Source organism: Phyllobates terribilis, unplaced genomic scaffold, assembly GCF_046119375.1.
Source record: "Phyllobates terribilis strain yellow unplaced genomic scaffold, ASM4611937v1 Scaffold_40__1_contigs__length_11209783, whole genome shotgun sequence".
NCBI lineage: Eukaryota > Metazoa > Chordata > Amphibia > Anura > Dendrobatidae > Phyllobates > Phyllobates terribilis.
Genome location: NW_027362800.1, coordinates 1,830,876 through 1,855,219, shown reverse-complemented (window position 1 = coordinate 1,855,219; position 24,344 = coordinate 1,830,876). Strand labels below are relative to the sequence as shown.

Genomic DNA, 24,344 nt, shown 5'->3' with positions numbered 1-24,344 from the left:
ATGCCTGCAGACTATAAAAGAGAAACCAACCCAAAAAGTTTGGTTGATTAGTCTGTGGCATTCTTTTAAACTGTTGCTTATGGCGGTCTCTGTGAGCTTCTCAGTGACATTCAGCCATCCAGGTATCCCGCCTGCAGTAGACGGAATGTGGCAATGGAACGCTGGCTGCGCGTGTCATAATAGGCTCTGAGCCTTTATATACCTGCGCACAGCAGCAGCCACCTTCAGTCTGCTGCTGGACAGCCAGCAGCAGCAGCAGCAGGAGAGGTAATTAATCAGCAACCCTCCTGCTAAGGGTAGACAGCTGCTCGTTCCACCCCCCCCCCGCCTTAATTGGTTCTCCTCCCTTCCAACGGTGTTGAGGCGGGTGGGAACAGCCGGGGGTTGAGGGTACTGTGCTAAAAGAGGTGGAGTTATGCAGATCTAAAACGCGTGGATTGCAGCAGCAGCAAGCCGAAAAGTGCAGGCATGTGAGGGATCTAGAGGTTGACAGCATGTCTTCTTAACGGGAGTCCAGGTGGCCATCTCCACAAATGGACTTTTCAGAATCCTTGGGTGGCACCGTAGTCGGAAACCAATTCTGGTTATCGCTTCTCGGCCTTTTGGCTAAGATCAAGTGTAGTATCTGTTCTTATCAGTTTAATATCTGATACGTCCCCTATCTGGGGACCATATATTAAATGGATTTTTAGAACAGGGAGATGGAAAAAGAGCTTGCTCTGTCCACTCCACGCATTGACCTGGTATTGCAGTATCTCCAGGACCGGTGCACCCTTTCTTTAATGCAGTTTCTAAAATCAGAAAGAATTGAATTCAATGCTTTTTGTTCATTTTGCTTGTTTGTCGGATTTTGGGATGGACTCTTTGGCTTTGCTTTTCTTCTCCTCATTGGATTTTTCATGTTAAAAGTTGCAGAAGCCAGATGACAAGCTCATTTTGGTTCAACTTCAGCAACTGTGCATTGCATTGCCATGTAATGTAATGTAATGCAATGCTATCTATCTAGCTCTCCCTCTATACTTCCTTTTGGATAAACAGACATATTAGGCAAGCATTTTGGAGCTTTCACCTAAATAACTACAGGTGGTGAGATAAGCTGCACAATATAATTGACCTTTCAGTATATTGTTGCACACACACCATCTATTTAGCAAATGCCCTTGTTATCAACAGCAGCCTTTTAAACTCACCTGAGCTAACAGGTATGTGAGCTGGTTACTCTGCTGCGCTTAAAATTTCTTTTTTGGTTTGCTACAATGCCTTTTCTGAAACGTTGTCTCCCTCTGCTGGAACACTGACTTCTTTCATTTAATGCCTGCAGACTATAAAAGAGAAACCAACCCAAAAAGTTTGGTTGATTAGTCTGTGGCATTCTTTTAAACTGTTGCTTATGGCGGTCTCTGTGAGCTTCTCAGTGACATTCAGCCATCCAGGTATCCCGCCTGCAGTAGACGGAATGTGGCAATGGAACGCTGGCTGCGCGTGTCATAATAGGCTCTGAGCCTTTATATACCTGCGCACAGCAGCAGCCACCTTCAGTCTGCTGCTGGACAGCCAGCAGCAGCAACAGCAGGAGAGGTAATTAATCAGCAACCCTCCTGCTAAGGGTAGACAGCTGCTCGTTCCACCCCCCCCGCCTTAATTGGTTCTCCTCCCTTCCAACGGTGTTGAGGCGGGTGGGAACAGCCGGGGGTTGAGGGTACTGTGCTAAAAGAGGTGGAGTTATGCAGATCTAAAACGCGTGGATTGCAGCAGCAGCAAGCCGAAAAGTGCAGGCATGTGAGGGATCTAGAGGTTGACAGCATGTCTTCTTAACGGGAGTCCAGGTGGCCATCTCCACAAATGGACTTTTCAGAATCCTTGGGTGGCACCGTAGTCGGAAACCAATTCTGGTTATCGCTTCTCGGCCTTTTGGCTAAGATCAAGTGTAGTATCTGTTCTTATCAGTTTAATATCTGATACGTCCCCTATCTGGGGACCATATATTAAATGGATTTTTAGAACAGGGAGATGGAAAAAGAGCTTGCTCTGTCCACTCCACGCATTGACCTGGTATTGCAGTATCTCCAGGACCGGTGCACCCCTTCTTTAATGCAGTTTCTAAAATCAGAAAGAATTGAATTCAATGCTTTTTGTTCATTTTGCTTGTTTGTCGGATTTTGGGATGGACTCTTTGGCTTTGCTTTTCTTCTCCTCATTGGATTTTTCATGTTAAAAGTTGCAGAAGCCAGATGACAAGTTCATTTTGGTTCAACTTAAGCAACTGTGCATTGCATTGCCATGTAATGTAATGTAATGCAATGCTATCTATCTAGCTCTCCCTCTATACTTCCTTTTGGATAAACAGACATATTAGGCAAGCATTTTGGAGCTTTCACCTAAATAACTACAGGTGGTGAGATAAGCTGCACAATATAATTGACCTTTCAGTATATTGTTGCACACACACCATCTATTTAGCAAATGCCCTTGTTATCAACAGCAGCCTTTTAAACTCACCTGAGCTAACAGGTATGTGAGCTGGTTACTCTGCTGCACTTAAAATTTCTTTTTTGGTTTGCTACAATGCCTTTTCTGAAACGTTGTCTCCCTCTGCTGGAACACTGACTTCTTTCATTTAATGCCTGCAGACTATAAAAGAGAAACCAACCCAAAAAGTTTGGTTGATTAGTCTGTGGCATTCTTTTAAACTGTTGCTTATGGCGGTCTCTGTGAGCTTCTCAGTGACATTCAGCCATCCAGGTATCCCGCCTGCAGTAGACGGAATGTGGCAATGGAACGCTGGCTGCGCGTGTCATAATAGGCTCTGAGCCTTTATATACCTGCGCACAGCAGCAGCCACCTTCAGTCTGCTGCTGGACAGCCAGCAGCAGCAGCAGCAGGAGAGGTAATTAATCAGCAACCCTCCTGCTAAGGGTAGACAGCTACTCGTTCCACCCCCCCCCCGCCTTAATTGGTTCTCCTCCCTTCCAACGGTGTTGAGGCGGGTGGGAACAGCCGGGGGTTGAGGGTACTGTGCTAAAAGAGGTGGAGTTATGCAGATCTAAAACGCGTGGATTGCAGCAGCAGCAAGCCGAAAAGTGCAGGCATGTGAGGGATCTAGAGGTTGACAGCATGTCTTCTTAACGGGAGTCCAGGTGGCCATCTCCACAAATGGACTTTTCAGAATCCTTAGGTGGCACCGTAGTCGGAAACCAATTCTGGTTATCGCTTCTCGGCCTTTTGGCTAAGATCAAGTGTAGTATCTTTCGAAAAGGCGGTTTTGGATGTTGGCCGCCCTAGTAGATTGATACATTATGCACACTGGGGTTTAGGCGCTTGTTAGTACGCCAGGTGGCTAATATAGTCATCTGGTGGAAAGCATGGCCCCCCAGGAACGACGCCATTGGGCCGGGGAAGATCGAAAGCCCGAAGTGTGAAGTGCCCCAGGAATGGTGACCCTGGGGTGCCTTAACTCACTGGGATTGGGAACCCCACTTGAGTTTATGGCACATTTGCACAAGCACTTCAAATTTTCTTTCTTCGCACACACCCTTATTCCGGGCCTTCTGGCCTTAGGATGGGGAATTTTTCAATTCCCGGTCGAAGGTCCGGGCAGTATTATACTGTGAAACCTTCACTATTTATTTAATTTCTTTGTCACTGTGTGTCCACTTATTCACGTGTGTCACGTCCTACTAGGATTTTGTCGGGATGCGGTTCCCTTACGGGTTCCTCTCTTGGCAGGTCTAGGGGGGGAGTGTGTGGCCATCAGGTTCCGCTACCCCCTGAACCCCCCTGGCTCTCCTCTTTCGGGAGGAGAGCGTTGTTGGCTCCACTCTTCCGGGAGGGGAGCACAGTCTTTGGCTCCCAGTGCCTTGCTCGGGTGAGAACTCGGGCAGGTGCTGGGGGTAAGATTGGGTCGCCTCTGGCTTCGGCTGGAGGTGGCTTTTTGTCCCTGTTCCTCGCTGTGGCCTTCTGGCTCGGAGGGACGGGGAATGGTTTGGGGGACCCTTCTCCTTTTGGAGAGGGTTTCAAGAAGACCAGCATCCTAGTGCACTTTTTTTGTGGCACTTGTCACTTTTTTAAGCGCACTCGGGTTTTGTACACGAATTCGGGCTTTCGAAAAAAAAAAAAAATCTGTTCTTATCAGTTTAATATCTGATACGTCCCCTATCTGGGGACCATATATTAAATGGATTTTTAGAACAGGGAGATGGAAAAAGAGCTTGCTCTGTCCACTCCACGCATTGACCTGGTATTGCAGTATCTCCAGGACCGGTGCACCCCTTCTTTAATGCAGTTTCTAAAATCAGAAAGAATTTAATTCAATGCTTTTTGTTCATTTTGCTTGTTTGTCAGATTTTGGGATGGACTCTTTGGCTTTGCTTTTCTTCTCCTCATTGGATTTTTCATGTTAAAAGTTGCAGAAGCCAGATGACAAGCTCATTTTGGTTCAACTTCAGCAACTGTGCATTGCATTGCCATGTAATGTAATGTAATGCAATGCTATCTATCTAGCTCTCCCTCTATACTTCCTTTTGGATAAACAGACATATTAGGCAAGCATTTTGGAGCTTTCACCTAAATAACTACAGGTGGTGAGATAAGCTGCACAATATAATTGACCTTTCAGTATATTGTTGCACACACACCATCTATTTAGCAAATGCCCTTGTTATCAACAGCAGCCTTTTAAACTCACCTGAGCTAACAGGTATGTGAGCTGGTTACTCTGCTGCGCTTAAAATTTCTTTTTTGGTTTGCTACAATGCCTTTTCTGAAACGTTGTCTCCCTCTGCTGGAACACTGACTTCTTTCATTTAATGCCTGCAGACTATAAAAGAGAAACCAACCCAAAAAGTTTGGTTGATTAGTCTGTGGCATTCTTTTAAACTGTTGCTTATGGCGGTCTCTGTGAGCTTCTCAGTGACATTCAGCCATCCAGGTATCCCGCCTGCAGTAGACGGAATGTGGCAATGGAACGCTGGCTGCGCGTGTCATAATAGGCTCTGAGCCTTTATATACCTGCGCACAGCAGCAGCCACCTTCAGTCTGCTGCTGGACAGCCAGCAGCAGCAGCAGCAGGAGAGGTAATTAATCAGCAACCCTCCTGCTAAGGGTAGACAGCTGCTCGTTCCACCCCCCCCCCGCCTTAATTGGTTCTCCTCCCTTCCAACGGTGTTGAGGCGGGTGGGAACAGCCGGGGGTTGAGGGTACTGTGCTAAAAGAGGTGGAGTTATGCAGATCTAAAACGCGTGGATTGCAGCAGCAGCAAGCCGAAAAGTGCAGGCATGTGAGGGATCTAGAGGTTGACAGCATGTCTTCTTAACGGGAGTCCAGGTGGCCATCTCCACAAATGGACTTTTCAGAATCCTTGGGTGGCACCGTAGTCGGAAACCAATTCTGGTTATCGCTTCTCGGCCTTTTGGCTAAGATCAAGTGTAGTATCTGTTCTTATCAGTTTAATATCTGATACGTCCCCTATCTGGGGACCATATATTAAATGGATTTTTAGAACAGGGAGATGGAAAAAGAGCTTGCTCTGTCCACTCCACGCATTGACCTGGTATTGCAGTATCTCCAGGACCGGTGCACCCCTTCTTTAATGCAGTTTCTAAAATCAGAAAGAATTGAATTCAATGCTTTTTGTTCATTTTGCTTGTTTGTCGGATTTTGGGATGGACTCTTTGGCTTTGCTTTTCTTCTCCTCATTGGATTTTTCATGTTAAAAGTTGCAGAAGCCAGATGACAAGCTCATTTTGGTTCAACTTAAGCAACTGTGCATTGCATTGCCATGTAATGTAATGTAATGCAATGCTATCTATCCAGCTCTCCCTCTATACTTCCTTTTGGATAAACAGACATATTAGGCAAGCATTTTGGAGCTTTCACCTAAATAACTACAGGTGGTGAGATAAGCTGCACAATATAATTGACCTTTCAGTATATTGTTGCACACACACCATCTATTTAGCAAATGCCCTTGTTATCAACAGCAGCCTTTTAAACTCACCTGAGCTAACAGGTATGTGAGCTGGTTACTCTGCTGCGCTTAAAATTTATTTTTTGGTTTGCTACAATGCCTTTTCTGAAACGTTGTCTCCCTCTGCTGGAACACTGACTTCTTTCATTTAATGCCTGCAGACTATAAAAGAGAAACCAACCCAAAAAGTTTGGTTGATTAGTCTGTGGCATTCTTTTAAACTGTTGCTTATGGCGGTCTCTGTGAGCTTCTCAGTGACATTCAGCCATCCAGGTATCCCGCCTGCAGTAGACGGAATGTGGCAATGGAACGCTGGCTGCGCGTGTCATAATAGGCTCTGAGCCTTTATATACCTGCGCACAGCAGCAGCCACCTTCAGTCTGCTGCTGGACAGCCAGCAGCAGCAGCAGCAGGAGAGGTAATTAATCAGCAACCCTCCTGCTAAGGGTAGACAGCTGCTCGTTCCACCCCCCCCCCGCCTTAATTGGTTCTCCTCCCTTCCAACGGTGTTGAGGCGGGTGGGAACAGCCGGGGGTTGAGGGTACTGTGCTAAAAGAGGTGGAGTTATGCAGATCTAAAACGCGTGGATTGCAGCAGCAGCAAGCCGAAAAGTGCAGGCATGTGAGGGATCTAGAGGTTGACAGCATGTCTTCTTAACGGGAGTCCAGGTGGCCATCTCCACAAATGGACTTTTCAGAATCCTTGGGTGGCACCGTAGTCGGAAACCAATTCTGGTTATCGCTTCTCGGCCTTTTGGCTAAGATCAAGTGTAGTATCTGTTCTTATCAGTTTAATATCTGATACGTCCCCTATCTGGGGACCATATATTAAATGGATTTTTAGAACAGGGAGATGGAAAAAGAGCTTGCTCTGTCCACTCCACGCATTGACCTGGTATTGCAGTATCTCCAGGACCGGTGCACCCCTTCTTTAATGCAGTTTCTAAAATCAGAAAGAATTGAATTCAATGCTTTTTGTTCATTTTGCTTGTTTGTCGGATTTTGGGATGGACTCTTTGGCTTTGCTTTTCTTCTCCTCATTGGATTTTTCATGTTAAAAGTTGCAGAAGCCAGATGACAAGCTCATTTTGGTTCAACTTCAGCAACTGTGCATTGCATTGCCATGTAATGTAATGTAATGCAATGCTATCTATCTAGCTCTCCCTCTATACTTCCTTTTGGATAAACAGACATATTAGGCAAGCATTTTGGAGCTTTCACCTAAATAACTACAGGTGGTGAGATAAGCTGCACAATATAATTGACCTTTCAGTATATTGTTGCACACACACCATCTATTTAGCAAATGCCCTTGTTATCAACAGCAGCCTTTTAAACTCACCTGAGCTAACAGGTATGTGAGCTGGTTACTCTGCTGCGCTTAAAATTTCTTTTTTGGTTTGCTACAATGCCTTTTCTGAAACGTTGTCTCCCTCTGCTGGAACATTGACTTCTTTCATTTAATGCCTGCAGACTATAAAAGAGAAACCAACCCAAAAAGTTTGGTTGATTAGTCTGTGGCATTCTTTTAAACTGTTGCTTATGGCGGTCTCTGTGAGCTTCTCAGTGACATTCAGCCATCCAGGTATCCCGCCTGCAGTAGACGGAATGTGGCAATGGAACGCTGGCTGCGCGTGTCATAATTGGCTCTGAGCCTTTATATACCTGCGCACAGCAGCAGCCACCTTCAGTCTGCTGCTGGACAGCCAGCAGCAGCAGCAGCAGGAGAGGTAATTAATCAGCAACCCTCCTGCTAAGGGTAGACAGCTGCTCGTTCCACCCCCCCCCCGCCTTAATTGGTTCTCCTCCCTTCCAACGGTGTTGAGGCGGGTGGGAACAGCCGGGGGTTGAGGGTACTGTGCTAAAAGAGGTGGAGTTATGCAGATCTAAAACGCGTGGATTGCAGCAGCAGCAAGCCGAAAAGTGCAGGCATGTGAGGGATCTAGAGGTTGACAGCATGTCTTCTTAACGGGAGTCCAGGTGGCCATCTCCACAAATGGACTTTTCAGAATCCTTGGGAGGCACCGTAGTCGGAAACCAATTCTGGTTATCGCTTCTCGGCCTTTTGGCTAAGATCAAGTGTAGTATCTGTTCTTATCAGTTTAATATCTGATACGTCCCCTATCTGGGGACCATATATTAAATGGATTTTTAGAACAGGGAGATGGAAAAAGAGCTTGCTCTGTCCACTCCACGCATTGACCTGGTATTGCAGTATCTCCAGGACCGGTGCACCCCTTCTTTAATGCAGTTTCTAAAATCAGAAAGAATTGAATTCAATGCTTTTTGTTCATTTTGCTTGTTTGTCGGATTTTGGGATGGACTCTTTGGCTTTGCTTTTCTTCTCCTCATTGGATTTTTCATGTTAAAAGTTGCAGAAGCCAGATGACAAGCTCATTTTGGTTCAACTTCAGCAACTGTGCATTGCATTGCCATGTAATGTAATGTAATGCAATGCTATCTATCTAGCTCTCCCTCTATACTTCCTTTTGGATAAACAGACATATTAGGCAAGCATTTTGGAGCTTTCACCTAAATAACTACAGGTGGTGAGATAAGCTGCACAATATAATTGACCTTTCAGTATATTGTTGCACACACACCATCTATTTAGCAAATGCCCTTGTTATCAACAGCAGCCTTTTAAACTCACCTGAGCTAACAGGTATGTGAGCTGGTTACTCTGCTGCGCTTAAAATTTCTTTTTTGGTTTGCTACAATGCCTTTTCTGAAACGTTGTCTCCCTCTGCTGGAACACTGACTTCTTTCATTTAATGCCTGCAGACTATAAAAGAGAAACCAACCCAAAAAGTTTGGTTGATTAGTCTGTGGCATTCTTTTAAACTGTTGCTTATGGCGGTCTCTGTGAGCTTCTCAGTGACATTCAGCCATCCAGGTATCCCGCCTGCAGTAGACGGAATGTGGCAATGGAACGCTGGCTGCGCGTGTCATAATAGGCTCTGAGCCTTTATATACCTGCGCACAGCAGCAGCCACCTTCAGTCTGCTGCTGGACAGCCAGCAGCAGCAGCAGCAGGAGAGGTAATTAATCAGCAACCCTCCTGCTAAGGGTAGACAGCTGCTCGTTCCACCCCCCCCCCCGCCTTAATTGGTTCTCCTCCCTTCCAACGGTGTTGAGGCGGGTGGGAACAGCCGGGGGTTGAGGGTACTGTGCTAAAAGAGGTGGAGTTATGCAGATCTAAAACGCGTGGATTGCAGCAGCAGCAAGCCGAAAAGTGCAGGCATGTGAGGGATCTAGAGGTTGACAGCATGTCTTCTTAACGGGAGTCCAGGTGGCCATCTCCACAAATGGACTTTTCAGAATCCTTGGGTGGCACCGTAGTCGGAAACCAATTCTGGTTATCGCTTCTCGGCCTTTTGGCTAAGATCAAGTGTAGTATCTGTTCTTATCAGTTTAATATCTGATACGTCCCCTATCTGGGGACCATATATTAAATGGATTTTTAGAACAGGGAGATGGAAAAAGAGCTTGCTCTGTCCACTCCACGCATTGACCTGGTATTGCAGTATCTCCAGGACCGGTGCACCCCTTCTTTAATGCAGTTTCTAAAATCAGAAAGAATTGAATTCAATGCTTTTTGTTCATTTTGCTTGTTTGTCGGATTTTGGGATGGACTCTTTGGCTTTGCTTTTCTTCTCCTCATTGGATTTTTCATGTTAAAAGTTGCAGAAGCCAGATGACAAGCTCATTTTGGTTCAACTTCAGCAACTGTGCATTGCATTGCCATGTAATGTAATGTAATGCAATGCTATCTATCTAGCTCTCCCTCTATACTTCCTTTTGGATAAACAGACATATTAGGCAAGCATTTTGGAGCTTTCACCTAAATAACTACAGGTGGTGAGATAAGCTGCACAATATAATTGACCTTTCAGTATATTGTTGCACACACACCATCTATTTAGCAAATGCCCTTGTTATCAACAGCAGCCTTTTAAACTCACCTGAGCTAACAGGTATGTGAGCTGGTTACTCTGCTGCGCTTAAAATTTCTTTTTTGGTTTGCTACAATGCCTTTTCTGAAACGTTGTCTCCCTCTGCTGGAACACTGACTTCTTTCATTTAATGCCTGCAGACTATAAAAGAGAAACCAACCCAAAAAGTTTGGTTGATTAGTCTGTGGCATTCTTTTAAACTGTTGCTTATGGCGGTCTCTGTGAGCTTCTCAGTGACATTCAGCCATCCAGGTATCCCGCCTGCAGTAGACGGAATGTGGCAATGGAACGCTGGCTGCGCGTGTCATAATAGGCTCTGAGCCTTTATATACCTGCGCACAGCAGCAGCCACCTTCAGTCTGCTGCTGGACAGCCAGCAGCAGCAGCAGCAGGAGAGGTAATTAATCAGCAACCCTCCTGCTAAGGGTAGACAGCTGCTCGTTCCACCCCCCCCCCCCGCCTTAATTGGTTCTCCTCCCTTCCAACGGTGTTGAGGCGGGTGGGAACAGCCGGGGGTTGAGGGTACTGTGCTAAAAGAGGTGGAGTTATGCAGATCTAAAACGCGTGGATTGCAGCAGCAGCAAGCCGAAAAGTGCAGGCATGTGAGGGATCTAGAGGTTGACAGCATGTCTTCTTAACGGGAGTCCAGGTGGCCATCTCCACAAATGGACTTTTCAGAATCCTTGGGTGGCACCGTAGTCGGAAACCAATTCTGGTTATAGCTTCTCGGCCTTTTGACTAAGATCAAGTGTAGTATCTGTTCTTATCAGTTTAATATCTGATACGTCCCCTATCTGGGGACCATATATTAAATGGATTTTTAGAACAGGGAGATGGAAAAAGAGCTTGCTCTGTCCACTCCACGCATTGACCTGGTATTGCAGTATCTCCAGGACCGGTGCACCCCTTCTTTAATGCAGTTTCTAAAATCAGAAAGAATTGAATTCAATGCTTTTTGTTCATTTTGCTTGTTTGTCGGATTTTGGGATGGACTCTTTGGCTTTGCTTTTCTTCTCCTCATTGGATTTTTCATGTTAAAAGTTGCAGAAGCCAGATGACAAGCTCATTTTGGTTCAACTTCAGCAACTGTGCATTGCATTGCCATGTAATGTAATGTAATGCAATGCTATCTATCTAGCTCTCCCTCTATACTTCCTTTTGGATAAACAGACATATTAGGCAAGCATTTTGGAGCTTTCACCTAAATATCTACAGGTGGTGAGATAAGCTGCACAATATAATTGACCTTTCAGTATATTGTTGCACACACCATCTATTTAGCAAATGCCCTTGTTATCAACAGCAGCCTTTTAAACTCACCTGAGCTAACAGGTATGTGAGCTGGTTACTCTGCTGCGCTTAAAATTTCTTTTTTGGTTTGCTACAATGCCTTTTCTGAAACGTTGTCTCCCTCTGCTGGAACACTGACTTCTTTCATTTAATGCCTGCAGACTATAAAAGAGAAACCAACCCAAAAAGTTTGGTTGATTAGTCTGTGGCATTCTTTTAAACTGTTGCTTATGGCGGTCTCTGTGAGCTTCTCAGTGACATTCAGCCATCCAGGTATCCCGCCTGCAGTAGACGGAATGTGGCAATGGAACGCTGGCTGCGCGTGTCATAATAGGCTCTGAGCCTTTATATACCTGCGCACAGCAGCAGCCACCTTCAGTCTGCTGCTGGACAGCCAGCAGCAGCAGCAGCAGGAGAGGTAATTAATCAGCAACCCTCCTGCTAAGGGTAGACAGCTGCTCGTTCCACCCCCCCCGCCTTAATTGGTTCTCCTCCCTTCCAACGGTGTTGAGGCGGGTGGGAACAGCCGGGGGTTGAGGGTACTGTGCTAAAAGAGGTGGAGTTATGCAGATCTAAAACGCGTGGATTGCAGCAGCAGCAAGCCGAAAAGTGCAGGCATGTGAGGGATCTAGAGGTTGACAGCATGTCTTCTTAACGGGAGTCCAGGTGGCCATCTCCACAAATGGACTTTTCAGAATCCTTGGGTGGCACCGTAGTCGGAAACCAATTCTGGTTATCGCTTCTCGGCCTTTTGGCTAAGATCAAGTGTAGTATCTGTTCTTATCAGTTTAATATCTGATACGTCCCCTATCTGGGGACCATATATTAAATGGATTTTTAGAACAGGGAGATGGAAAAAGAGCTTGCTCTGTCCACTCCACGCATTGACCTGGTATTGCAGTATCTCCAGGACCGGTGCACCCCTTCTTTAATGCAGTTTCTAAAATCAGAAAGAATTGAATTCAATGCTTTTTGTTCATTTTGCTTGTTTGTCGGATTTTGGGATGGACTCTTTGGCTTTGCTTTTCTTCTCCTCATTGGATTTTTCATGTTAAAAGTTGCAGAAGCCAGATGACAAGCTCATTTTGGTTCAACTTCAGCAACTGTGCATTGCATTGCCATGTAATGTAATGTAATGCAATGCTATCTATCTAGCTCTCCCTCTATACTTCCTTTTGGATAAACAGACATATTAGGCAAGCATTTTGGAGCTTTCACCTAAATAACTACAGGTGGTGAGATAAGCTGCACAATATAATTGACCTTTCAGTATATTGTTGCACACACACCATCTATTTAGCAAATGCCCTTGTTATCAACAGCAGCCTTTTAAACTCACCTGAGCTAACAGGTATGTGAGCTGGTTACTCTGCTGCGCTTAAAATTTCTTTTTTGGTTTGCTACAATGCCTTTTCTGAAACGTTGTCTCCCTCTGCTGGAACACTGACTTCTTTCATTTAATGCCTGCAGACTATAAAAGAGAAACCAACCCAAAAAGTTTGGTTGATTAGTCTGTGGCATTCTTTTAAACTGTTGCTTATGGCGGTCTCTGTGAGCTTCTCAGTGACATTCAGCCATCCAGGTATCCCGCCTGCAGTAGACGGAATGTGGCAATGGAACGCTGGCTGCGCGTGTCATAATTGGCTCTGAGCCTTTATATACCTGCGCACAGCAGCAGCCACCTTCAGTCTGCTGCTGGACAGCCAGCAGCAGCAGCAGCAGGAGAGGTAATTAATCAGCAACCCTCCTGCTAAGGGTAGACAGCTGCTCGTTCCACCCCCCCCCCGCCTTAATTGGTTCTCCTCCCTTCCAACGGTGTTGAGGCGGGTGGGAACAGCCGGGGGTTGAGGGTACTGTGCTAAAAGAGGTGGAGTTATGCAGATCTAAAACGCGTGGATTGCAGCAGCAGCAAGCCGAAAAGTGCAGGCATGTGAGGGATCTAGAGGTTGACAGCATGTCTTCTTAACGGGAGTCCAGGTGGCCATCTCCATAAATGGACTTTTCAGAATCCTTGGGAGGCACCGTAGTCGGAAACCAATTCTGGTTATCGCTTCTCGGCCTTTTGGCTAAGATCAAGTGTAGTATCTGTTCTTATCAGTTTAATATCTGATACGTCCCCTATCTGGGGACCATATATTAAATGGATTTTTAGAACAGGGAGATGGAAAAAGAGCTTGCTCTGTCCACTCCACGCATTGACCTGGTATTGCAGTATCTCCAGGACCGGTGCACCCCTTCTTTAATGCAGTTTCTAAAATCAGAAAGAATTGAATTCAATGCTTTTTGTTCATTTTGCTTGTTTGTCGGATTTTGGGATGGACTCTTTGGCTTTGCTTTTCTTCTCCTCATTGGATTTTTCATGTTAAAAGTTGCAGAAGCCAGATGACAAGCTCATTTTGGTTCAACTTCAGCAACTGTGCATTGCATTGCCATGTAATGTAATGTAATGCAATGCTATCTATCTAGCTCTCCCTCTATACTTCCTTTTGGATAAACAGACATATTAGGCAAGCATTTTGGAGCTTTCACCTAAATAACTACAGGTGGTGAGATAAGCTGCACAATATAATTGACCTTTCAGTATATTGTTGCACACACACCATCTATTTAGCAAATGCCCTTGTTATCAACAGCAGCCTTTTAAACTCACCTGAGCTAACAGGTATGTGAGCTGGTTACTCTGCTGCGCTTAAAATTTCTTTTTTGGTTTGCTACAATGCCTTTTCTGAAACGTTGTCTCCCTCTGCTGGAACACTGACTTCTTTCATTTAATGCCTGCAGACTATAAAAGAGAAACCAACCCAAAAAGTTTGGTTGATTAGTCTGTGGCATTCTTTTAAACTGTTGCTTATGGCGGTCTCTGTGAGCTTCTCAGTGACATTCAGCCATCCAGGTATCCCGCCTGCAGTAGACGGAATGTGGCAATGGAACGCTGGCTGCGCGTGTCATAATAGGCTCTGAGCCTTTATATACCTGCGCACAGCAGCAGCCACCTTCAGTCTGCTGCTGGACAGCCAGCAGCAGCAGCAGCAGGAGAGGTAATTAATCAGCAACCCTCCTGCTAAGGGTAGACAGCTGCTCGTTCCACCCCCCACCCCGCCTTAATTGGTTCTCCTCCCTTCCAACGGTGTTGAGGCGGGTGGGAACAGCCGGGGGTTGAGGGTACTGTGCTAAAAGAGGTGGAGTTATGCAGATCTAAAACGCGTGGATTGCAGCAGCAGCAAGCCGAAAAGTGCAGGCATGTGAGGGATCTAGAGGTTGACAGCATGTCTTCTTAACGGGAGTCCAGGTGGCCATCTCCACAAATGGACTTTTCAGAATCCTTGGGTGGCACCGTAGTCGGAAACCAATTCTGGTTATCGCTTCTCGGCCTTTTGGCTAAGATCAAGTGTAGTATCTGTTCTTATCAGTTTAATATCTGATACGTCCCCTATCTGGGGACCATATATTAAATGGATTTTTAGAACAGGGAGATGGAAAAAGAGCTTGCTCTGTCCACTCCACGCATTGACCTGGTATTGCAGTATCTCCAGGACCGGTGCACCCCTTCTTTAATGCAGTTTCTAAAATCAGAAAGAATTGAATTCAATGCTTTTTGTTCATTTTGCTTGTTTGTCGGATTTTGGGATGGACTCTTTGGCTTTGCTTTTCTTCTCCTCATTGGATTTTTCATGTTAAAAGTTGCAGAAGCCAGATGACAAGCTCATTTTGGTTCAACTTCAGCAACTGTGCATTGCATTGCCATGTAATGTAATGTAATGCAATGCTATCTATCTAGCTCTCCCTCTATACTTCCTTTTGGATAAACAGACATATTAGGCAAGCATTTTGGAGCTTTCACCTAAATAACTACAGGTGGTGAGATAAGCTGCACAATATAATTGACCTTTCAGTATATTGTTGCACACACACCATCTATTTAGCAAATGCCCTTGTTATCAACAGCAGCCTTTTAAACTCACCTGAGCTAACAGGTATGTGAGCTGGTTACTCTGCTGCGCTTAAAATTTCTTTTTTGGTTTGCTACAATGCCTTTTCTGAAACGTTGTCTCCCTCTGCTGGAACACTGACTTCTTTCATTTAATGCCTGCAGACTATAAAAGAGAAACCAACCCAAAAAGTTTGGTTGATTAGTCTGTGGCATTCTTTTAAACTGTTGCTTATGGCGGTCTCTGTGAGCTTCTCAGTGACATTCAGCCATCCAGGTATCCCGCCTGCAGTAGACGGAATGTGGCAATGGAACGCTGGCTGCGCGTGTCATAATAGGCTCTGAGCCTTTATATACCTGCGCACAGCAGCAGCCACCTTCAGTCTGCTGCTGGACAGCCAGCAGCAGCAGCAGCAGGAGAGGTAATTAATCAGCAACCCTCCTGCTAAGGGTAGACAGCTGCTCGTTCCACCCCCCCCCCGCCTTAATTGGTTCTCCTCCCTTCCAACGGTGTTGAGGCGGGTGGGAACAGCCGGGGGTTGAGGGTACTGTGCTAAAAGAGGTGGAGTTATGCAGATCTAAAACGCGTGGATTGCAGCAGCAGCAAGCCGAAAAGTGCAGGCATGTGAGGGATCTAGAGGTTGACAGCATGTCTTCTTAACGGGAGTCCAGGTGGCCATCTCCACAAATGGACTTTTCAGAATCCTTGGGTGGCACCGTAGTCGGAAACCAATTCTGGTTATCGCTTCTCGGCCTTTTGGCTAAGATCAAGTGTAGTATCTGTTCTTATCAGTTTAATATCTGATACGTCCCCTATCTGGGGACCATATATTAAATGGATTTTTAGAACAGGGAGATGGAAAAAGAGCTTGCTCTGTCCACTCCACGCATTGACCTGGTATTGCAGTATCTCCAGGACCGGTGCACCCCTTCTTTAATGCAGTTTCTAAAATCAGAAAGAATTGAATTCAATGCTTTTTGTTCATTTTGCTTGTTTGTCGGATTTTGGGATGGACTCTTTGGCTTTGCTTTTCTTCTCCTCATTGGATTTTTCATGTTAAAAGTTGCAGAAGCCAGATGACAAGCTCATTTTGGTTCAACTTCAGCAACTGTGCATTGCATTGCCATGTAATGTAATGTAATGCAATGCTATCTATCTAGCTCTCCCTCTATACTTCCTTTTGGATAAACAGACATATTAGGCAAGCATTTTGGAGCTTTCACCTAAATAACTACAGGTGGTGAGATAAGCTGCACAATATAATTGACCTTTCAGTATATATTGTTGCACACACACCATCTATTTAGCAAATGCCCTTGTTATCAACAGCAGCCTTTTAAACTCACCTGAGCTAACAGGTATGTGAGCTGGTTACTCTGCTGCGCTTAAAATTTCTTTTTTGGTTTGCTACAATGCCTTTTCTGAAACGTTGTCTCCCTCTGCTGGAACACTGACTTCTTTCATTTAATGCCTGCAGACTATAAAAGAGAAACCAACCCAAAAAGTTTGGTTGATTAGTCTGTGGCATTCTTTTAAACTGGTGCTTATGGCGGTCTCTGTGAGCTTCTCAGTGACATTCAGCCATCCAGGTATCCCACCTGCAGTAGACGGAATGTGGCAATGGAACGCTGGCTGCGCGTGTCATAATAGGCTCTGAGCCTTTATATACCTGCGCACAGCAGCAGCCACCTTCAGTCTGCTGCTGGACAGCCAGCAGCAGCAGCAGCAGGAGAGGTAATTAATTAGCAACCCTCCTGCTAAGGGTAGACAGCTGCTCGTTCCACCCCCCCCCCGCCTTAATTGGTTCTCCTCCCTTCCAACGGTGTTGAGGCGGGTGGGAACAGCCGGGGGTTGAGGGTACTGTGCTAAAAGAGGTGGAGTTATGCAGATCTAAAACGCGTGGATTGCAGCAGCAGCAAGCCGAAAAGTGCAGGCATGTGAGGGATCTAGAGGTTGACAGCATGTCTTCTTAACGGGAGTCAAGGTGGCCATCTCCACAAATGGACTTTTCAGAATCCTTGGGTGGCACCGTAGTCGGAAACCAATTCTGGTTATCGCTTCTCGGCCTTTTGGCTAAGATCAAGTGTAGTATCTGTTCTTATCAGTTTAATATCTGATACGTCCCCTATCTGGGGACCATATATTAAATGGATTTTTAGAACAGGGAGATGGAAAAAGAGCTTGCTCTGTCCACTCCACGCATTGACCTGGTATTGCAGTATCTCCAGGACCGGTGCACCCCTTCTTTAATGCAGTTTCTAAAATCAGAAAGAATTGAATTCAATGCTTTTTGTTCATTTTGCTTGTTTGTCGGATTTTGGGATGGACTCTTTGGCTTTGCTTTTCTTCTCCTCATTGGATTTTTCATGTTAAAAGTTGCAGAAGCCAGATGACAAGCTCATTTTGGTTCAACTTCAGCAACTGTGCATTGCATTGCCATGTAATGTAATGTAATGCAATGCTATCTATCTAGCTCTCCCTCTATACTTCCTTTTGGATAAACAGACATATTAGGCAAGCATTTTGGAGCTTTCACCTAAATAACTACAGGTGGTGAGATAAGCTGCACAATATAATTGACCTTTCAGTATATTGTTGCACACACACCATCTATTTAGCAAATGCCCTTGTTATCAACAGCAGCCTTTTAAACTCACCTGAGCTAACAGGTATGTGAGCTGGTTACTCTGCTGCGCTTAAAATTTCTTTTTTGGTTTGCTACAATGCCTTTTCTGAAACGTTGTCTCCCTCTGCTGGAACACTGACTTCTTTCATTTAATGCCTGCAGACTATAAAAGAGAAACCAACCCAAAAAGTTTGGTTGATTAGTCTGTGGCATTCTTTTAAACTGTTGCTTATGGCGGTCTCTGTGAGCTTCTCAGTGACATTCAGCCATCCAGGTATCCCGCCTGCAGTAGACGGAATGTGGCAATGGAACGCTGGCTGCGCGTGTCATAATAGGCTCTGAGCCTTTATATACCTGCGCACAGCAGCAGCCACCTTCAGTCTGCTGCTGGACAGCCAGCAGCAGCAGCAGCAGGAGAGGTAATTAATCAGCAACCCTCCTGCTAAGGGTAGACAGCTGCTCGTTCCACCCCCCCCCCGCCTTAATTGGTTCTCCTCCCTTCCAACGGTGTTGAGGCGGGTGGGAACAGCCGGGGGTTGAGCGTACTGTGCTAAAAGAGGTGGAGTTATGCAGATCTAAAACGCGTGGATTGCAGCAGCAGCAAGCCGAAAAGTGCAGGCATGTGAGGGATCTAGAGGTTGACAGCATGTCTTCTTAACGGGAGTCCAGGTGGCCATCTCCACAAATGGACTTTTCAGAATCCTTGGGTGGCACCGTAGTCGGAAACCAATTCTGGTTATCGCTTCTCGGCCTTTTGGCTAAGATCAAGTGTAGTATCTGTTCTTATCAGTTTAATATCTGATACGTCCCCTATCTGGGGACCATATATTAAATGGATTTTTAGAACAGGGAGATGGAAAAAGAGCTTGCTCTGTCCACTCCACGCATTGACCTGGTATTGCAGTATCTCCAGGACCGGTGCACCCCTTCTTTAATGCAGTTTCTAAAATCAGAAAGAATTGAATTCAATGCTTTTTGTTCATTTTGCTTGTTTGTCGGATTTTGGGATGGACTCTTTGGCTTTGCTTTTCTTCTCCTCATTGGATTTTTCATGTTAAAAGTTGCAGAAGCCAGATGACAAGCTCATTTTGGTTCAACTTCAGCAACTGTGCATTGCATTGCCATGTAATGTAATGTAATGCAATGCTATCTATCTAGCTCTCCCTCTATACTTCCTTTTGGATAAACAGACATATTAGGCAAGCATTTTGGAGCTTTCACCTAAATAACTACAGGTGGTGAGATAAGCTGCACAATATAATTGACCTTTCAGTATATTGTTGCACACACACCATCTATTTAGCAAATGCCCTTGTTATCAACAGCAGCCTTTTAAACTCACCTGAGCTAACAGGTATGTGAGCTGGTTACTCTGCTGCGCTTAAAATTTCTTTTTTGGTTTGCTACAATGCCTTTTCTGAAACGTTGTCTCCCTCTGCTGGAACACTGACTTCTTTCATTTAATGCCTGCAGACTATAAAAGAGAAACCAACCCAAAAAGTTTGGTTGATTAGTCTGTGGCATTCTTTTAAACTGTTGCTTATGGCGGTCTCTGTGAGCTTCTCAGTGACATTCAGCCATCCAGGTATCCCGCCTGCAGTAGACGGAATGTGGCAATGGAACGCTGGCTGCGCGTGTCATAATAGGCTCTGAGCCTTTATATACCTGCGCACAGCAGCAGCCACCTTCAGTCTGCTGCTGGACAGCCAGCAGCAGCAGCAGCAGGAGAGGTAATTAATCAGCAACCCTCCTGCTAAGGGTGGACAGCTGCTCGTTCCACCCCCCCCCCCCCCCGCCTTAATTGGTTCTCCTCCCTTCCAACGGTGTTGAGGCGGGTGGGAACAGCCGGGGGTTGAGGGTACTGTGCTAAAAGAGGTGGAGTTATGCAGATCTAAAACGCGTGGATTGCAGCAGCAGCAAGCCGAAAAGTGCAGGCATGTGAGGGATCTAGAGGTTGACAGCATGTCTTCTTAACGGGAGTCCAGGTGGCCATCTCCACAAATGGACTTTTCAGAATCCTTGGGTGGCAACGTAGTCGGAAACCAATTCTGGTTATCGCTTCTCGGCCTTTTGGCTAAGATCAAGTGTAGTATCTGTTTTTATCAGTTTAATATCTGATACGTCCCCTATCTGGGGACCATATATTAAATGGATTTTTAGAACAGGGAGATGGAAAAAGAGCTTGCTCTGTCCACTCCACGCATTGACCTGGTATTGCAGTATCTCCAGGACCGGTGCACCCCTTCTTTAATGCAGTTTCTAAAATCAGAAAGAATTGAATTCAATGCTTTTTGTTCATTTTGCTTGTTTGTCGGATTTTGGGATGGACTCTTTGGCTTTGCTTTTCTTCTCCTCATTGGATTTTTCATGTTAAAAGTTGCAGAAGCCAGATGACAAGCTCATTTTGGTTCAACTTCAGCAACTGTGCATTGCATTGCCATGTAATGTAATGTAATGCAATGCTATCTATCTAGCTCTCCCTCTATACTTCCTTTTGGATAAACAGACATATTAGGCAAGCATTTTGGAGCTTTCACCTAAATAACTACAGGTGGTGAGATAAGCTGCACAATATAATTGACCGTTCAGTATATTGTTGCACACACACCATCTATTTAGCAAATGCCCTTGTTATCAACAGCAGCCTTTTAAACTCACCTGAGCTAACAGGTATGTGAGCTGGTTACTCTGCTGCGCTTAAAATTTCTTTTTTGGTTTGCTACAATGCCTTTTCTGAAACGTTGTCTCCCTCTGCTGGAACACTGACTTCTTTCATTTAATGCCTGCAGACTATAAAAGAGAAACCAACCCAAAAAGTTTGGTTGATTAGTCTGTGGCATTCTTTTAAACTGTTGCTTATGGCGGTCTCTGTGAGCTTCTCAGTGACATTCAGCCATCCAGGTATCCCGCCTGCAGTAGACGGAATGTGGCAATGGAACGCTGGCTGCGCGTGTCATAATAGGCTCTGAGCCTTTATATACCTGCGCACAGCAGCAGCCACCTTCAGTCTGCTGCTGGACAGCCAGCAGCAGCAGCAGCAGGAGAGGTAATTAGTCAGCAACCCTCCTGCTAAGGGTAGACAGCTGCTCGTTCCACCCCCCCCCCCCGCCTTAATTGGTTCTCCTCCCTTCCAACGGTGTTGAGGCGGGTGGGAACAGCCGGGGGTTGAGGGTACTGTGCTAAAAGAGGTGGAGTTATGCAGATCTAAAACGCGTGGATTGCAGCAGCAGCAAGCCGAAAAGTGCAGGCATGTGAGGGATCTAGAGGTTGACAGCATGTCTTCTTAACGGGAGTCCAGGTGGCCATCTCCACAAATGGACTTTTCAGAATCCTTGGGTGGCACCGTAGTCGGAAACCAATTCTGGTTATCGCTTCTCGGCCTTTTGGCTAAGATCAAGTGTAGTATCTGTTCTTATCAGTTTAATATCTGATACGTCCCCTATCTGGGGACCATATATTAAATGGATTTTTAGAACAGGGAGATGGAAAAAGAGCTTGCTCTGTCCACTCCACGCATTGACCTGGTATTGCAGTATCTCCAGGACCGGTGCACCCCTTCTTTAATGCAGTTTCTAAAATCAGAAAGAATTGAATTCAATGCTTTTTGTTCATTTTGCTTGTTTGTCGGATTTTGGGATGGACTCTTTGGCTTTGCTTTTCTTCTCCTCATTGGATTTTTCATGTTAAAAGTTGCAGAAGCCAGATGACAAGCTCATTTTGGTTCAACTTCAGCAACTGTGCATTGCATTGCCATGTAATGTAATGTAATGCAATGCTATCTATCTAGCTCTGCCTCTATACTTCCTTTTGGATAAACAGACATATTAGGCAAGCATTTTGGAGCTTTCACCTAAATAACTACAGGTGGTGAGATAAGCTGCACAATATAATTGACCTTTCAGTATATTGTTGCACACACACCATCTATTTAGCAAATGCCCTTGTTATCAACAGCAGCCTTTTAAACTCACCTGAGCTAACAGGTATGTGAGCTGGTTACTCTGCTGCGCTTAAAATTTCTTTTTTGGTTTGCTACAATGCCTTTTCTGAAACATTGTCTCCCTCTGCTGGAACACTGACTTCTTTCATTTAATGCCTGCAGACTATAAAAGAGAAACCAACCCAAAAAGTTTGGTTGATTAGTCTGTGGCATTCTTTTAAACTGTTGCTTATGGCGGTCTCTGTGAGCTTCTCAGTGACATTCAGCCATCCAGGTATCCCGCCTGCAGTAGACGGAATGTGGCAATGGAACGCTGGCTGCGCGTGTCATAATAGGCTCTGAGCCTTTATATACCTGCGCACAGCAGCAGCCACCTTCAGTCTGCTGCTGGACAGCCAGCAGCAGCAGCAGCAGGAGAGGTAATTAATCAGCAACCCTCCTGCTAAGGGTAGACAGCTGCTCGTTCCACCCCCCCCCCGCCTTAATTGGTTCTCCTCCCTTCCAACGGTGTTGAGGCGGGTGGGAACAGCCGGGGGTTGAGCGTACTGTGCTAAAAGAGGTGGAGTTATGCAGATCTAAAACGCGTGGATTGCAGCAGCAGCAAGCCGAAAAGTGCAGGCATGTGAGGGATCTAGAGGTTGACAGCATGTCTTCTTAACGGGAGTCCAGGTGGCCATCTCCACAAATGGACTTTTCAGAATCCTTGGGTGGCACCGTAGTCGGAAACCAATTCTGGTTATCGCTTCTCGGCCTTTTGGCTAAGATCAAGTGTAGTATCTGTTCTTATCAGTTTAATATCTGATACGTCCCCTATCTGGGGACCATATATTAAATGGATTTTTAGAACAGGGAGATGGAAAAAGAGCTTGCTCTGTCCACTCCACGCATTGACCTGGTATTGCAGTATCTCCAGGACCGGTGCACCCCTTCTTTAATGCAGTTTCTAAAATCAGAAAGAATTGAATTCAATGCTTTTTGTTCATTTTGCTTGTTTGTCGGATTTTGGGATGGACTCTTTGGCTTTGCTTTTCTTCTCCTCATTGGATTTTTCATGTTAAAAGTTGCAGAAGCCAGATGACAAGCTCATTTTGGTTCAACTTCAGCAACTGTGCATTGCATTGCCATGTAATGTAATGTAATGCAATGCTATCTATCTAGCTCTCCCTCTATACTTCCTTTTGGATAAACAGACATATTAGGCAAGCATTTTGGAGCTTTCACCTAAATAACTACAGGTGGTGAGATAAGCTGCACAATATAATTGACCTTTCAGTATATTGTTGCACACACACCATCTATTTAGCAAATGCCCTTGTTATCAACAGCAGCCTTTTAAACTCACCTGAGCTAACAGGTATGTGAGCTGGTTACTCTGCTGCGCTTAAAATTTCTTTTTTGGTTTGCTACAATGCCTTTTCTGAAACGTTGTCTCCCTCTGCTGGAACACTGACTTCTTTCATTTAATGCCTGCAGACTATAAAAGAGAAACCAACCCAAAAAGTTTGGTTGATTAGTCTGTGGCATTCTTTTAAACTGTTGCTTATGGCGGTCTCTGTGAGCTTCTCAGTGACATTCAGCCATCCAGGTATCCCGCCTGCAGTAGACGGAATGTGGCAATGGAACGCTGGCTGCGCGTGTCATAATAGGCTCTGAGCCTTTATATACCTGCGCACAGCAGCAGCCACCTTCAGTCTGCTGCTGGACAGCCAGCAGCAGCAGCAGCAGGAGAGGTAATTAATCAGCAACCCTCCTGCTAAGGGTAGACAGCTGCTCGTTCCACCCCCCCCCCCCCGCCTTAATTGGTTCTCCTCCCTTCCAACGGTGTTGAGGCGGGTGGGAACAGCCGGGGGTTGAGGGTACTGTGCTAAAAGAGGTGGAGTTATGCAGATCTAAAACGCGTGGATTGCAGCAGCAGCAAGGCGAAAAGTGCAGGCATGTGAGGGATCTAGAGGTTGACAGCATGTCTTCTTAACGGGAGTCCAGGTGGCCATCTCCACAAATGGACTTTTCAGAATCCTTGGGTGGCACCGTAGTCGGAAACCAATTCTGGTTATCGCTTCTCGGCCTTTTGGCTAAGATCAAGTGTAGTATCTGTTCTTATCAGTTTAATATCTGATATGTCCCCTATCTGGGGACCATATATTAAATGGATTTTTAGAACAGGGAGATGGAAAAAGAGCTTGCTCTGTCCACTCCACGCATTGACCTGGTATTGCAGTATCTCCAGGACCGGTGCACCCCTTCTTTAATGCAGTTTCTAAAATCAGAAAGAATTGAATTCAATGCTTTTTGTTCATTTTGCTTGTTTGTCGGATTTTGGGATGGACTCTTTGGCTTTGCTTTTCTTCTCCTCATTGGATTTTTCATGTTAAAAGTTGCAGAAGCCAGATGACAAGCTCATTTTGGTTCAACTTCAGCAACTGTGCATTGCATTGCCATGTAATGTAATGTAATGCAATGCTATCTATCTAGCTCTCCCTCTATACTTCCTTTTGGATAAACAGACATATTAGGCAAGCATTTTGGAGCTTTCACCTAAATAACTACAGGTGGTGAGATAAGCTGCACAATATAATTGACCTTTCAGTATATTGTTGCACACACACCATCTATTTAGCAAATGCCCTTGTTATCAACAG

The 24,344-nt window shown here is 45.4% G+C and overlaps 18 non-coding genes and 1 pseudogene across 18 annotated transcripts; all 19 read left to right on the top strand.

Annotated features, from left to right (window-relative positions):
* Positions 1 to 586: 586 nt before the first annotated feature.
* LOC141186947 (U2 spliceosomal RNA) lies at positions 587 to 777 on the top strand. The gene has a single exon (XR_012261178.1). It is a non-coding gene; the product is annotated as a U2 spliceosomal RNA (small nuclear RNA).
* A 1,118-nt stretch (positions 778 to 1,895) lies between these two features.
* On the top strand, positions 1,896 to 2,086 carry LOC141189335 (U2 spliceosomal RNA). The gene has a single exon (XR_012263399.1). It is a non-coding gene; the product is annotated as a U2 spliceosomal RNA (small nuclear RNA).
* Positions 2,087 to 3,206: 1,120 nt separating this feature from the next.
* Positions 3,207 to 3,298, top strand: LOC141186185 (U2 spliceosomal RNA; annotated as a pseudogene).
* A 789-nt stretch (positions 3,299 to 4,087) lies between these two features.
* On the top strand, positions 4,088 to 4,271 carry LOC141185893 (U2 spliceosomal RNA). The gene has a single exon (XR_012260489.1). It is a non-coding gene; the product is annotated as a U2 spliceosomal RNA (small nuclear RNA).
* A 1,120-nt stretch (positions 4,272 to 5,391) lies between these two features.
* On the top strand, positions 5,392 to 5,582 carry LOC141189324 (U2 spliceosomal RNA). The gene has a single exon (XR_012263388.1). It is a non-coding gene; the product is annotated as a U2 spliceosomal RNA (small nuclear RNA).
* Positions 5,583 to 6,702: 1,120 nt separating this feature from the next.
* Positions 6,703 to 6,893, top strand: LOC141189313 (U2 spliceosomal RNA). The gene has a single exon (XR_012263377.1). It is a non-coding gene; the product is annotated as a U2 spliceosomal RNA (small nuclear RNA).
* Positions 6,894 to 8,013: 1,120 nt separating this feature from the next.
* On the top strand, positions 8,014 to 8,204 carry LOC141189301 (U2 spliceosomal RNA). The gene has a single exon (XR_012263366.1). It is a non-coding gene; the product is annotated as a U2 spliceosomal RNA (small nuclear RNA).
* Positions 8,205 to 9,325: 1,121 nt separating this feature from the next.
* Positions 9,326 to 9,516, top strand: LOC141189289 (U2 spliceosomal RNA). The gene has a single exon (XR_012263354.1). It is a non-coding gene; the product is annotated as a U2 spliceosomal RNA (small nuclear RNA).
* Positions 9,517 to 10,638: 1,122 nt separating this feature from the next.
* LOC141185402 (U2 spliceosomal RNA) lies at positions 10,639 to 10,829 on the top strand. Its single transcript, XR_012260068.1, has one exon. It is a non-coding gene; the product is annotated as a U2 spliceosomal RNA (small nuclear RNA).
* A 1,116-nt stretch (positions 10,830 to 11,945) lies between these two features.
* Positions 11,946 to 12,136, top strand: LOC141189278 (U2 spliceosomal RNA). The gene has a single exon (XR_012263343.1). It is a non-coding gene; the product is annotated as a U2 spliceosomal RNA (small nuclear RNA).
* A 1,120-nt stretch (positions 12,137 to 13,256) lies between these two features.
* On the top strand, positions 13,257 to 13,447 carry LOC141189267 (U2 spliceosomal RNA). The gene has a single exon (XR_012263332.1). It is a non-coding gene; the product is annotated as a U2 spliceosomal RNA (small nuclear RNA).
* A 1,121-nt stretch (positions 13,448 to 14,568) lies between these two features.
* LOC141189255 (U2 spliceosomal RNA) lies at positions 14,569 to 14,759 on the top strand. The gene has a single exon (XR_012263321.1). It is a non-coding gene; the product is annotated as a U2 spliceosomal RNA (small nuclear RNA).
* A 1,120-nt stretch (positions 14,760 to 15,879) lies between these two features.
* LOC141189243 (U2 spliceosomal RNA) lies at positions 15,880 to 16,070 on the top strand. Its single transcript, XR_012263310.1, has one exon. It is a non-coding gene; the product is annotated as a U2 spliceosomal RNA (small nuclear RNA).
* A 1,122-nt stretch (positions 16,071 to 17,192) lies between these two features.
* On the top strand, positions 17,193 to 17,383 carry LOC141189232 (U2 spliceosomal RNA). Its single transcript, XR_012263299.1, has one exon. It is a non-coding gene; the product is annotated as a U2 spliceosomal RNA (small nuclear RNA).
* Positions 17,384 to 18,503: 1,120 nt separating this feature from the next.
* LOC141189221 (U2 spliceosomal RNA) lies at positions 18,504 to 18,694 on the top strand. The gene has a single exon (XR_012263288.1). It is a non-coding gene; the product is annotated as a U2 spliceosomal RNA (small nuclear RNA).
* Positions 18,695 to 19,819: 1,125 nt separating this feature from the next.
* LOC141184880 (U2 spliceosomal RNA) lies at positions 19,820 to 20,010 on the top strand. Its single transcript, XR_012259594.1, has one exon. It is a non-coding gene; the product is annotated as a U2 spliceosomal RNA (small nuclear RNA).
* A 1,122-nt stretch (positions 20,011 to 21,132) lies between these two features.
* Positions 21,133 to 21,323, top strand: LOC141189210 (U2 spliceosomal RNA). The gene has a single exon (XR_012263277.1). It is a non-coding gene; the product is annotated as a U2 spliceosomal RNA (small nuclear RNA).
* Positions 21,324 to 22,443: 1,120 nt separating this feature from the next.
* On the top strand, positions 22,444 to 22,634 carry LOC141189199 (U2 spliceosomal RNA). Its single transcript, XR_012263266.1, has one exon. It is a non-coding gene; the product is annotated as a U2 spliceosomal RNA (small nuclear RNA).
* A 1,123-nt stretch (positions 22,635 to 23,757) lies between these two features.
* On the top strand, positions 23,758 to 23,948 carry LOC141186518 (U2 spliceosomal RNA). The gene has a single exon (XR_012260789.1). It is a non-coding gene; the product is annotated as a U2 spliceosomal RNA (small nuclear RNA).
* The last annotated feature ends 396 nt before the right edge of the window (positions 23,949 to 24,344 follow it).